The sequence below is a fragment of the Rattus norvegicus genome, chromosome 18 (genome assembly GCF_036323735.1).
Source record: "Rattus norvegicus strain BN/NHsdMcwi chromosome 18, GRCr8, whole genome shotgun sequence".
NCBI lineage: Eukaryota > Metazoa > Chordata > Mammalia > Rodentia > Muridae > Rattus > Rattus norvegicus.
In genome coordinates, this window is record NC_086036.1 from 83,372,357 (window position 1) to 83,386,835 (window position 14,479).

Genomic DNA, 14,479 nt, shown 5'->3' on the forward strand with positions numbered 1-14,479 from the left:
TAGAGATAAGATGAAAAGTTGAGCCCAGGTGTTTTCCTCAATCTCTGTCTACCTTGTATATTATGATAGACCCTCCTTGAAGCAAGGGTTGGTAAATGGCCTGTTCTAACCAGCCAGCTTGCACTTGGGAACTCTTTCCTCTCATGAACTGTAAATAGACTTTTGCTGCCCAGCATTTATGTGGGTGAGATCCAATTTCCCCTACTCAGTTTTGTATGCAAATGCTTTAGTGACTTGAACCTCCTTCCTACACCATAATTTAAATAGTTGTATTCGAAATACTTTCTAAATATAAATGTAGTTTATATATATATTCGGGTAACCACTTCACTTTGAGACAATTTAAGTAAATAAAAATTACGGGTGTCTCTTCATCTAAGTAATAGAAAAATATCAAGAAGCAATCAGCTAAAAGAAACACCAATGAGAGTATTATTGTTCATAAAGTAAGTCAATGCTATATTCATTAAACTCATGGCACTACAAAATCAAGGAAAATCAATCTTTTCTATCCCAGATATACCAAAGGAAAAAAAAAAAGCTAAAAAGGTTTAAATAGCATTTACTTTTGAAATCTAAATTGTCACAGTGAATATAGTTCAATTTTATTGAATATATTCCTTGTTAATTGCATAGGATGCAGGCTACAGGAAGATGCATTTGGTACAACAGTTACAGGACTAGATTTAACTGGAATATTCAGAGACCCACAGAAGAGAGATTAGCATGCTATTCCAGCTGGCAGGTTATTGGTAATACTTGCTCCTATTATACAATACATCTGACGACAAGGCTAAAAAAGCTAATAAAAATGACCACATGAACCTTCATAAATCAAAGCCATTTATTTCTCCAGCAAGGTTTCTAGGGTATGACTACTGTCAGTGAAACCCACTAAAACCTGAGGCACTAATATTGGGCCACATCCAAGATGACATAAATATAATATGGGAAAATCTTTCCTCAGCCCTAAGTGTTTCATATGCTTATATGAACACTTTACTATTGAGAATTACCAAATGTGGACATTTCTACAACAGAGGTATCAAGTGAACCTTAAAGTGCATTTAGAGTAACTTGTTAAGTTCTCAAACATGGTGTCCTCAAAAGAAGAAAAAGAATAAAAGAAGGAAAAGAAAGAAAAAGAGAGTAAAAAATGATAATCTAAACATTAGTTAATGCTGTTATGTTCCTGAGGCAGTAAGTAAAGTTTATGGAGGGTGAAATAAGAGTTCCTAAATGTTGCAGCTCAACTGCTTTTCCGATTTCAATGAAACACACAAGAGCTTGATAGGAAATTCAAGAGAATTTTTTGTTATTGTTTCAAGAAAAATGTATCTAACCTGTATTTCAATTCACCAAAATGATTTAAAATTTACTCTCAACCCTGAATATGCCTAAAAAAATAAATTACATCTTGTAGGAAAGGAGAACTAATAATAAGACCTTGTACCTGGACTAATAATCTTGTTAAAACTTACACTATATGATAACTTGCTGCCAGTTAACAACACTGGATTTGCATGATTTTTAACAGAAGTCCTTTTTAAAAAATTTTTATTAGATATATTTCTTTACTTACATTTCAAATGTTATTCCCTTTCCCAATTTCCTGTCCATAAGCCCCATCTCCTCCCCTCCCCCTCCCCCATATGGGTATTCCCCCCATACATCTTCCTTACTCCTCCCACCCCATATTCCCCTGCACTTGACTATGTGACAATTTGTTACTTATTTTCTAAATGGTACTTTGGAATCTACATTTACATACATATAAGTATGTAATATGCATACTTACGAATATACATACATAAAATCTTCATAGAGTATAAACTGTTATTTTTAAATAAGAAAAATTTTAGCAATTGTATCCATAATTAATCATCAATATTAATACTCATTAGCACCAAGATTTTATCAGCTTTATTCAAGTACTTTTATCAAAATGGAAGTTATATTTTCATAATCACATTCCCTTTGAAGAGAATACTAAATCAATGTGATTTTATCCTCCATATATGTGAATAAAAGCAGTAAATGTATAATTCTTTTATTTAATTTGTTATTCTGACTATTTTTATTAGAAACATGCATTCAAAAATAAATTGTTTTTTCCTCTGAGGGAAATCTTGTTATTCTGTCTTAATCAGCTAGAGCACTATAACAGATAATTATAGATTGAGTGGCTTTAAGCAACATTTAATTTTGGATTTGATAGATTGCTGGAAAGTTCTAAATGAGGGACAGTTTCCTTTCCTAGTAAGAATTTATTTCTTGGCTCATGAGAAACAACTTAACGGTGTAACCCACATGATGGGAAGACAAGCAAGCTCCCAGGGCATTTTCAATGAGCACACACATTTGGTTCATGAAGTTCGACCCTCTGATGCATAGACTTCAGATGCTTTATTTGTAGTAGCATTACCTTGGTGTTAAGATTTCAACATGAGTATCTCAGTGATAAGGACATTCAGATCACAGAGCAAATCATATTGTGTACCTGTTACAGAAGTATAATCTTTACTTATAGCGATCCTGAAAATTGGTCTTGAGTTTTAATTTGTATGTAATCAGTGGGCAGTATTATCTGTTACATCAATGTATTGTATAGAACAAAGGGTAATAAAGTTCTACCATTTATATGAATCTATTTCAAGGTTTTTGTTGTATGCATCTGTTATGTCCTAATTCTTAGATTCTATATGGTAGGGGTTCTGGGCTCTACTGGAGACTCAGTGTCCTGACTGTTATTGATTGTGGCTTTATACTGCATCTAACTATCTGGGTTTGGGATGATTGTGATGTCAAGTGTCTACAACTGGTCTTGATTTTGTTTGGTGAATGTTTTGTTCTTTGGTTTCTGTTGCTTTCACTTATTCTTTTTTTTTTTGTTTTTGTTTTTTGTTTTGTTTTGTTTTCGGAGCTGGGGACCGAACCCAGGGCCTTGCGCTTCTTAGGCAAGCGCTCTACCACTGAGCTAAATCCCCAACCCCGCTTTCACTTATTCTTAAAAGCAAATGGTGGCTGTGTAGGAAGGTTGCCTGGTAAGGAATCCTTCTAGGATCCTGATATGTATGACCACTCAATGTTCCAGATAAAATAAGTTTCTACGTATGGAAATCTGACAATTAAAAATGTAGATGGGTTAGAGATGAAGGGTTAGAAGACCCACAGAAGAGGAACAGGGTGTTCTATCAGGATCTGCTTAGATCACTTAGAATAGGGGCAGAGAGTGAGGTGAGGCAGGAGCAGCATGTCTGCTTCAGAGCTTGGGATGAGAAAGGGGAGAAAAATTTGGAGGAGAGGAGAAGGAGGTGGAGATCTGCAGCTAGCATATCTGCTTTACTGGCCAGAGTCCTAACTGTTATTTGTAATAAGCACTAGTTCATGATAAACTCATTTAATTGGCCTACCTGAGAATTCTGAGTTATCATTACAGCACAGGCCAAAGTAGCTCATTACCTGTCATTAAGTTCTTCAATAAGCACCATAGCTAATGCATATTAAATGTGTATGCTAATGTCTACCACTATTATTTCAGTCTAAATTTGAAGGAGCACATTTGTCTGTTTGCTTTATGTGGAGAGGAAAAGATTTGACTCTGATCAAATATATTTGAGCAGCTCTATTTATACAAATGCTTAAGTCCAATCATCTACCTTAAATCAACCCACTGTGTTCATTTCACCTATGTAAATATTTAAGGGCACTTATTATCACTGTATCTACAATATTTCACATACTCTCAGATGCATCAAATATAATCAATAATTTATATGCTTCTAAACCACATATAGGAATTAGAATAAATCCAAGCAAGGCATTAAAAAATTTGGTCTCACTATTCCATGTTCATTGAAGCACCTGTTGAGTAGGAAGAAGGCTCAGACTTGGGAGAGTCTTAGAATATTTACTTGTAGATAGAGCTGTAGTGTCAGTGTCCCTTCTTGTTCTTGTGATATATATTGGTCATACTGTAGACATCGGAATGAGGAATGCTATCCATAGTTTCTAGCATTTGATGGCTGATTCCCCTTTGATGGTCCTGTTTGAGGAGGTTTATATGTATCTCCTCAATGGAAGAAGTACATCACTAGTGGTAGGCTTTGAAAGTTAAAATCCTCCTCTCACTTCTAGTTGCTATTTCTGCTTTCAAACTTGTCAATGAGGGTGCAGAGGGTACCTGGAAGAGAATGGGGGACAAGAGACGCGAAGAAGGACAAGAGTCTGATCAAGGTAACAATTTTATTTTTTTTCCAAGGCTGAATTTATACCATAACAGGGGTAACAGAGGGAGGGGGTAAGTGGGATACATTTACACAGGCCAAGGACACAGTGTTTGCGTGGTCAACTGATGTCAGCAGGATGTTGGTTTCTCAGAAAGGTTACAGGTCATCACACTGGGCATCTTGACATCAGGTGTATTTCTCAGCAAGGTCAGAACTTTGTCATATCATTATTCATCCTGACCACCAGATTTGCACTAGTCTTCTGCAGCTGGCTGGGGATTTTCTATGAACCCAGTCATACTTAACTCTAACCATAATATTAACATCAATAATGGAGGGTTTCAAGGGCATCTCTCCGAACACAAACTGAACTTAAAGATATGAGCTCCCAGCTTACCTCTCCAGGACACATGCCTGCTACCTGCTGTAAGCTTTCTGATGGGTTTGCTATTGCGGATGTTAGGTAAACGCAAGTAAATTGCCTTTTATAAGTTGCCTTGGCCCTGATTCTTTATCACAGCAACAAAAATTAATTGATACAAATGCAGAACAAAAATTATCTGTTACTTACAGTGAATACTGGGAAGACTTAGTAAATGTATGACACTGTCTTCAGAAAATTCATTTGGAATAACAAAAAAACCCAGAATAGTGAAAACTATCCTCAACAAAAAAAAAAAAAAAAACTTCTGTGGGAATCACCATCCCTGACCTCAAGCTATACGACAGAGAAATGGTAATACAAATAGCATGATAATGGTACAGAGACAGATAGGTTGATCAAATAATTAGAAGTGAAGACCCGGAAATAAAATCATACACTTACAGACACTTAATCTTTGACAAAGAAGCCAAAAATATACAATGGAAAAAAAGAAAGCATCTTCAATAAATGGTGCTGGTCTAACTGGCAGTCCGTATGTATAAAGATGAAAATAGATCCGTATTTGTCACCCTTTGCAAAGCTCAAGTCCAAGTGAATCAAGGATCTTATGAAGTTTTATAATGGAATTTAGCAAATGAGATACAAAGAAATAAAAAATGTACAGTATGGAGAAAAAATAACACTAGGTAACTTAATATTGCAACCAAGTCTTGTGTTGAAAAGAAAATAAAATCTTTAAGATTAGGATTTTTGAGGAAATATCTCCCTCTCTGTACTAGGAAAATAAGAAGGTTGCCCTCAGAACCACATCAATCAGGTTCTGACATCAGAAGAAAAGCCCAAAGAGTTCCCAAATTTTCCACAAAACTGCTGCTAATGTTCTTGAAAGGAAGTGAGAGTCCATGCCAAGCACACATTCAAATGTGGCCGTGTCCACATGATACTGGATTATATACATGATGTGTAATTTAAGAATGAGTGGTTGTGGGTTTTACTTCTCCAACTTCAAAGAGCTGTTAAGGGCCAGACAAACTGTGATGGTGCTGGAGCTTTTATGAGAAGACCCTGAGAGAATAGGAGGTTGCAAAGACCTCCTATATAAAGCTTTGTAAAGACCTCCTGTATAAAGCTATGGCAGTGAAGCTTAGGTTTCAATAGTAGCTCCACTCTTTAGCAGATGCCAGGACTATCTTTCCGAGAAAATGGAAAACAGGAAATGGAACGGAATGGGGCCATGGGAGCCATGTGTGTTACAGGCAGCTGGAGGGACACAGCTGTCTAAGTGAATTTGGAACGTGTTACAGGATTTGCAGTTTCTCCTGCTGGTATTTCGTCCTGCTTTTCTCTAGTACTTCCTGCTACGCTCCATTTCTCCCTTTTGAGATGTTAATGTCTGCTCTGTGACATTATGTTGTATATATGATAAGCCTTATAGAATTATTTTGCAGGATATCACAGTCAAGAGATTACCATATTCGGGGTGATGCTGTATTTTTAATCATGGTGTCTCTGTTGTTTGCTGACTACTATTACAATGCTTCTAATGGCCTTCATTGCCAATAACACCCTACTCCACTAACGTTCTGGTTCTTCCTGTACACAAATCTAGAAGCCTTCAAACTGTGCTAGAATTTTAAATTTAAGATAATATCAGCCATCTAACTGAATTAGTGATTACTATAAACATAGACATAGCCATCCTCAAAAATCTGCTTTTTTCTTTATCCATATATTTTTGTGCTAAGAAAAGGCTCACTTTTTTTTAGTGTTTAGTATTACAGAAGGAAAAGTTGAATACAAATTTTCTTCTGAATTTTGGATACTTTCTTTCCAGTCTCACATACTTTAAAATTATATATCTGACGGCTCACTTCGTGACATCTCAAAATTCAAACATGTATTTTATGCTCAAGTATGAGGATTCTGGCAGTGAAGCCAGGGTTCTTTTACCAGGACTTATTATTTATACTTTGTTTGACTGATAATGAGGGTGTACCGGTGCAATCTGAAGACAGCATAGCCAACAGAAAGTCTTTGATTCAGGAAAAAAAGATATAATTACATGGTCTGTATTCCAAGAAAACTAGATATTTTTAAACATAAGTAGAAAAATTAGCTTAAATAATTATAAGTCAGGGTGTTTCACTTTGTAAAATTTTTCTCTTGCTTCAAATTTCTTGGCCACTCTATGACACAGTTTTCTTTTAAAATGTGAAATGCAGTAGTAATTCAGGTTGTTGAATTATTCTTCTTTAGACACACCACCCTCATGCTATGAATTTAACTTATTAAACTGAAAACATATTAAGCTTTAATCTTCATCTCACTACAGGATTTCTCAGCTTTTATAAATATCAAGCCATCGATTTGGAAAGGATTGGGGTTACATATTTAGTCAATAACAGAATGAGAATGAGTTTACATAATGTACTCGTTGAGGAGACAGCATGTTTTCGGGAGCTAATAGCTCAACAGCAAATGGGAACTTGTAATCTAATGTGCTGATGGCCACTTGCAATACAACTGTCGAAGAAAAAAGATGGATGCCATGTCCTTTGTTTGTCAAGAAATGCTGAACAGTGGGAGAGCAAATAAACAAAATTAGTTTCTCACCTTATCCTCGCTGCTGGGGAATCAATCGTGTGATGAGGCAGGGCCTATAGGTGAACGTTTTGAGGAAGAATTATAGTATTGGTTAAGTTTCAAAGTAAGATTTAGGTCAATTGGAATATAAGATACTGGGAATTTATCAAAGATACTCTATAGGACATGCTGAGGAATATTTAGTTGTTGAATTGGTTGAAACTTTCATCAATATTTCTAAGATTTGGGTTGTCATATAAGCTATCATGTATCATGCCACAGACTGCTAGAACAACCTTAGCCTGTGGACTATGAACTGTAGGGTCTCGTGGTCTAACCTCTCCTTTCTCTAACTACAATAACTTTTGCAAAACACCCTGACACTTATATGTAAGTTCTCCTTGGAGGAGCCATTAGAAAATGCAAATTATGATTATTGTTTGTGGTTCAATCTTATGTGTGTGCTTCTCAGTATTCTACAGCGTAATGTAATTGTGATAATTATGGGCAAGCATTAACTTAGTACACCCTGATGGGAATTTATAAAACTTTACATTATCCAGGTATCCGGCCATGACTGCGAAAGAATGTGTACTCCTTGAGGTAGAGTCAAACATTTTTATGTTTATTTGTTATATTTGATATATTTCAGGAAAAATAAAAACAGCGTGAGGGAGCAGAGATTAGTTTTTGTAGTTGGACAACATACTTGGCTAGCTTGATTGGATAATAATAATCATAAATATGTATACGTCAAAAATAAATCTGATAGTAAATGCACTTCACAGCTAACAAAATAACGATGGAAATATATTGCATGTATGAATTTGTGTTTTATGTACATGAAAAGTGACTGAAGGTATAGGAGATAGTTCTGCATAAAGCCTCTTCATTCTCAAATTGATGTGTATTATGTTACTTGTTTATATTAACATATTTCAATGTATTATCTGCCCTTTTCCTCCCTTTCTTGTTTTTTTTCTTTAAGTTTCATTGTTACCTTTCTCTTTGCTACCCTTTCTTTTTTAATTTTTTTTTACTATTGTATTTTTCTGGCCAATTTAATGTTTAATTTACATTTAGATTTGTCTCCAATTTGTGTTGTTTTTATTAGTCACTTCACTTAATGCTAACAAAAACAGTTCTCTAGTCAGGTACTGACATTTTGTGACTGCGATTTTTGGACAAGTCAGTCAAAACCTCAGTCTAATGAGAAACTAGCAAGTTCTTAAGACTTACAACACAAACTTCCCAAAAAGTCAAGACTAGTCTTCATGATCTTCAGAAATAGGAGAAAAACGCCCATATTCCTAAATGCAATTTATCTTATAATATTTGCTTTACACCCTGGGCAACTAAATAAATGAGAATACATTCTGATTTTTCAATTCTACCGTTACCAGAGAAACAGACTATCTTCCTTACTTTAATTTAGACATTTAGTTCTTTTCAGATAATTACATGGTTAATTTTATTCCAACTTAGATACTTTCTATATGCTATGAATATCATTCATTTTGATGAAAAGAATAGTGTTATTTTTCACAATTACATTTTGTGACTGTTTGAACATTTTTAGTAGTTACGTGTATAAAAGTTAGGCACAGCCCAAGCTGTGTGCTCTTACCTTCTTGAGTTTTTTTTAGATAGCCCGACACGATTTAGGTCATGAATGTTATAAACATATAAAATCCTTTTCAGTGTTATTTCTAATGCTCCATTTAGTTTTCAAAAATTCTTCAAGCATTTGATTTCTCTCTCAAATTTGTTCCAATTAGCCTTCTCTAATAAATAAATGGATCCTCATCCACCAGTTTCTCTAGAAACAAAAACTCCTCAAGTGTCTTCCCTTTCCTTCATGTATAAAACACAGAGAAACTATGAGAGGGTAAATTCTCAGTACCTTGACTGAAAATTTAGTCACAATCTTTAGTACTTTAACATCTGCCATGACTTCAATGGTTTCCTCTAGAATAAGTCAAATGTCTAGTCCTCTCTACCAGTGAGTATAGAAATAAGGTCATTGAATGTTCCTGATAATTTGAATCTGCAGAATGAGAAATGGAATTTATGCTAGCACATGTCCCTGTGAAAATAGAAAATATGGATTTGGAGATGCTCACAGGGAAAAAAAATCAAACAAAGAAACAAAAATCCTGTGCTCATTAAGGCAAAGAATAGGATGCTTCCTCTGAGCATATGAATGCCAAGAATGAGAGAAAATTGGAAGAGTCTACAATTCTCAACCGGAAAAATCCTTGTGACATCTGCATCTTCCCAAAGTTTCAGCCCCTGTTTTTATAAGTTGTCACAACATCTCTAGCAAATGAACACAATATACAAACACAATGAGAGAAATTTATTTTTGTCAAAACCAAACTTGAATATGGTGATACAAATCCAAATAAAATATATGACATAATTTCATCCAAAATGTATTTCAAATCTCTAGGACCACATGATGTACTACACACACACACACCACACACACACACACACAAACACACACACACACACACATATATACATATATATATATATGTATGTATTATACTCCATAAAAAGTAAAGGTTTAAGATATGTCTCCATCTATAAATGACCAGCCATGCAATCATAAAGACCTCACATCTTTATGTGAACCCAAGCATCTCGTTTAAAAAAGGTAGTAGTCGTGTTATTTGCATCTAGTCCCAGCAGTTGAGGGCAAGACGAGAGTATCATGGGGACTTGCTGGCCAGCCAGTTCAACCAATTGGTGATCAGCTGGTTCTATGACAAAGATAACATAGGGAGCAGTCAAAAAGACACTAGTCTACATATCCCCGCATGTCAGCACATGCATGCACGCATGCATAGCCACACACTAATGAAATTGTGTGAACATCTATTAATAAGGAAGCCATTAAAATAGTAGAAGATACTCAGGATCACATCAGCAAAGCTTGTTGTCTGTTGCTGATGCTATTATCTTTCACTTTCCTGCCTCTGTACTGGGAATTGACTTCTGACTCTCCATCCTTTCTGTGGCTCTGTCTTGAATCTAGAGAACAGGAATTATCCATCAGGAGAAACATCCCCAGCTTCTGCTGGTGCTCACTACCCTACTGTGCTGTCTCTTTTTCTTCCCTACAACATGAATGACATGAAAGCATATTGTTTTGTACATTTAAAAAGGGGGTAAGGGGCAGGGAGGAACACTTTAAGAAAGGTGAATTACCAGCTGAATTATGACTCAGGATTACAGGACAGCATTTCTTACTATTATTAACGATGAATTATTCAGTGGAACCCATTAGCAGAATAACATGGAGGTTTTATATTTAGAGATCTTCCAAGGCTGTAGCAGCAGCTTTGCTTTTACACCTGGTAAGCAGATTATACACAGATCCAGAAGTAAAACTTAGTGGCCAAGATAAAATAAAACAAGACAAAACAAAAACAAACAAATAAACCTATACTTAACAATCTAGCAAAATTATGTACAAATAACTTGTTGCTATAGTTTCTTTCTTATTACATTTTTCTTGCTATTTTAAAAATATTTACTGCTGTCACTATTATCAAATATAAATTATGACTATCTTTACTTTTAGAAGAGCTGTTTCTTTTTTTTTTTCATCTTTATTAACTTGAGTATTTCTTATTTACATTTCAATTGTTATTCCCCTTCCTGGTTTCCAGGTCAACATCCCCCTAACCCCTCCCTCTCCCCTTCTATATGGGTGCTCCCCTCCCCATCCTCCCCCCATTACCACCCTCCCGCCAACAATCACGCTCACTGGAGGTTCAGTCTTAGCAGGACCCAGGGCTTCCCCTTCCACTGGTGCTCTTACTAGGCTATTCATTGCTCCCTATGCAGTTGGAGTCCAGGATCAGTCTTTGGGTAGTGCTGTTTCTTAGCATGTTACTTTTCCTGTAATATAATAAGGACCTTTCTATCAGAAACGAATATTTTCCTGGAAGCATATTTTTCTTTGAAGCATATAAATTGCTTCATATATCTGCACTGTAGTACTTAACTTTCAGGAACCCCCTTTTTAGACTCTATACAAAATTAGTGAATTTTTAATAATGTTTCAAATATAAAATAATTTCTATCTTACAAAACAGCTGTCGTTTCTTATGTTCCTTAGTATATTTTCCACAACAGTTTTTGCCCAATGAAGATACATACATATACAGAAATTATATCACTTTGTATGTGAATTTATTTTTAATTATTTATTGTATTGGTGAAAATAGAATCACTGAATAAATTGTGCTACTGTGACATATATTCATTGTGTAAGATATCTAAAATCCTTAAAGAATGACAAGAACATTAAAGGTGTCTGTAATTTCATTATAGATTATAAAATTATGAGACTTTTTATATGTTAATAAAAATCACACCTGTATTTTTAAGCATTTCAAAATATACAAAAATGTATAAATGATTAAACAAAACATTATTATTATGATGATGATGCAAGGATATATTCTATATCTCATGACTTAAAGAACTACAATGAAGATAATTTATAATTATAGTTTTACAGTGTGTATTTGTGCACAAACCTTATGGAAACTTAAATAAAACATTTACATTCTATGTTATTACAATATTAATTCCATGTTCTTTTCTTTCAACATTTGCAATTATTCAATTTTATGGAAATTTCTAAGCATCTTTTCACAAACCTTTGAAGATTTAAGATAAAACAAACCAACTAGATCTAATGGTTCACAAGTTCATGTGGTTTAAGGAAGAACTTGTTTTAATTTTAAAGTGCTTTCTTGTTCCCTTGTTTCAGTCATACTTTTATGCAATTAAGAATCATCTTTGAGTTAACTTTTCTCCAAAGATTTAAATTTGATGTACATGATATTGATTATAATAATAATAGCTTAATATAAAATGATTCATAAATTTCAATAACTGAGAAACCTCTGTATAAGGGCCCTTTCTTTCATAGATAAATAATTTGCTTTGTTAATTGTGCCTCAATCCTTTTTTAAAGATTCTTTAATTTTCATAAATTTGAATAGATCTTTAGAAAGATAATTTATCATCATCATATGAAATACATTTAACATTCTTCTGATCATTGTTTCAGAAGTGCATTTTAAAAATTTATTTTAGATTAATAAAAGACCTCTTAAAAGTCATTAAATATAACTTTGTTTGCTTCTAATTGGACTAACTTTAAGTTCATTTTCCAAAGTCTGAATTTCCTGTCTAGCATGTGTAGACATTTCCATTAATTCATTGTTTCATCATACTTTGTTGGCTGCATTGCTAACATGTTATTTCCAAATAATATTTGATAAAAATTCAGGTCAGCATGTATAATCAATTACAGTAAGATTTAAGAATACATTTCATTGTTCAATATAAAAGGCAGTCTAAAATATTTTAATACTTGAAAGAGATCTAATTATGGTTTTGTTTTTCAGAACAACTGATCCTCAGTTACACACTGGTTAGTTAGCAATAATCTGAATTTTGGAAAAATAGAGACTTTCCTGTGAAATTCTATACAGCTTATTCTGTGTTGAGGACATAGAGAATTGTGAAATGCTATATAAAATTTATCACAAATTCTAAGAACTCATAGTAAAAAGTTCCCAACTCATTTTAAATGAGTGCTATCTTTAACCACAAAGAAACTTCACGACTTTATTCTAAGTAACTTTATTTTCTATGCTATTAAAATAGAAAGCACTGTAGAAAGAATAACAACATTTTATAATGATTAAAATGTTTCAAGGAAATGAATTGTTGGTTTATGAAGTTTTAATTCTTCTGGATTTAAACTCCTTATTATAAGGACCATTGTTATTATTAAATTGTATAATTAGACATGGAGTCACATGATAAACATTTCAATTTTGATAGACACAGGCAATTGTAAAATTATTTTAAATAAACAACAGTGAAGAGCGTTATGCTTAGATGTACTTAGTAGAGTTTAGAAAAGACAGAGAACCACGTTGAACATTAGTATTTTACCATTGCACAATTTGTACATAACATGAAAAATATTTAGCTCATTTTCCAACCTATTAACACATATGTAATTGCACATTCATTAATATTTGGTATTAAAATTAGTAATGTAACATGAATAATTATATATGTCACTCAAATAAATGCTTTACCGTCAGTAATGTTAACTTACTAAAAAATGTTAAGAATAACACAATTAAGAAAATTTATATTGGAAAGAAGTGGTTTTTGCAACAGATTATTACTATGTTGGGCACCAACAAGCATTTATCTTCATCAGTATACTGTAAAGCTCATATACTGAAGCAAATATAGAGGAAAGTTTTAGACTAAAAGATTCAAAAACGATAACAACATAGCTTATATCTGGTCTGATATTGGATCCGAAAGTACTTAAAAAAGCATTTGGCATATCAGGTAAATTTTACAATGGAGTCCTCTAGATTCCTGAAGAAACAGGCAAGAACATGGCGAAGTAAAAGAAAACAAAGAAATTTGCAAATATTAAGTAAATGCTTACTCTCAGACTTGATAGACTTTAAAACATGATAGATTAAAGTCTAAAAGAAATAAACAAAAGACTCCAGTATCCTGAAGGAAAGACTTAACCCTCAATATCCTTTCTGCTTATTCTTTTAGTGTAATATAAATCTGGGCCCACCTTACCACATCCTCATTTATAATAACTTCATCAACCAGGTGGCTTTACTGCAGTCAATGATGGATTGTCTGTATGACAAGTGTATCCCTGTATAACTGTGTAATGACCAAAACAGAGAAATCAGGACAGAGGTATCTGTCAGAGGCACTAAGGATCTGCAAGGATCCACCATTTGACAGATACCCATACACACACAAGGGAAGTTATGCTGATGACAACTTAAAACAGAGTATTTCAGCATAATTATATTGTTACACTGTGAACATAGTAGGCTGGGACCTCAAACAAAGAATTCTGAAAGTACTTGGAATTCCTATCATGTGGATTTCTAACCTAGATACAATATCAAGTAGATGCCAGATGATTATGGAGTACCTCAGTTCTAATTCTTACAGGACAAAATTTGCCTGCGTTTGTTTGACCAGTTTTCTATTATCAATTATTTAAACACACATTATGATGCTTTCTTTTTAAATGATATTTTGTCCTGAATTTAAAAGTAGTTGTATCTAAATAAGAGGGAGTGCTCTCAGTTGTTAGTAGGAATTGTAGTATTTATATTTCTTAGATCTGTAGAGACCCCTGGGCCACTGGGCCAATGTGTTAAGGCATTGTTTGTTACTGGTGAAGGAG

The 14,479-nt window shown here is 33.9% G+C and overlaps 1 pseudogene; it reads left to right on the forward strand.

Moving 5' to 3' along the window:
* Window positions 1-13,652: 13,652 nt before the first annotated feature.
* On the forward strand, window positions 13,653-14,232 carry Fcf1-ps5 (Fcf1 rRNA-processing protein, pseudogene 5; annotated as a pseudogene).
* Window positions 14,233-14,479: the final 247 nt, after the last annotated feature.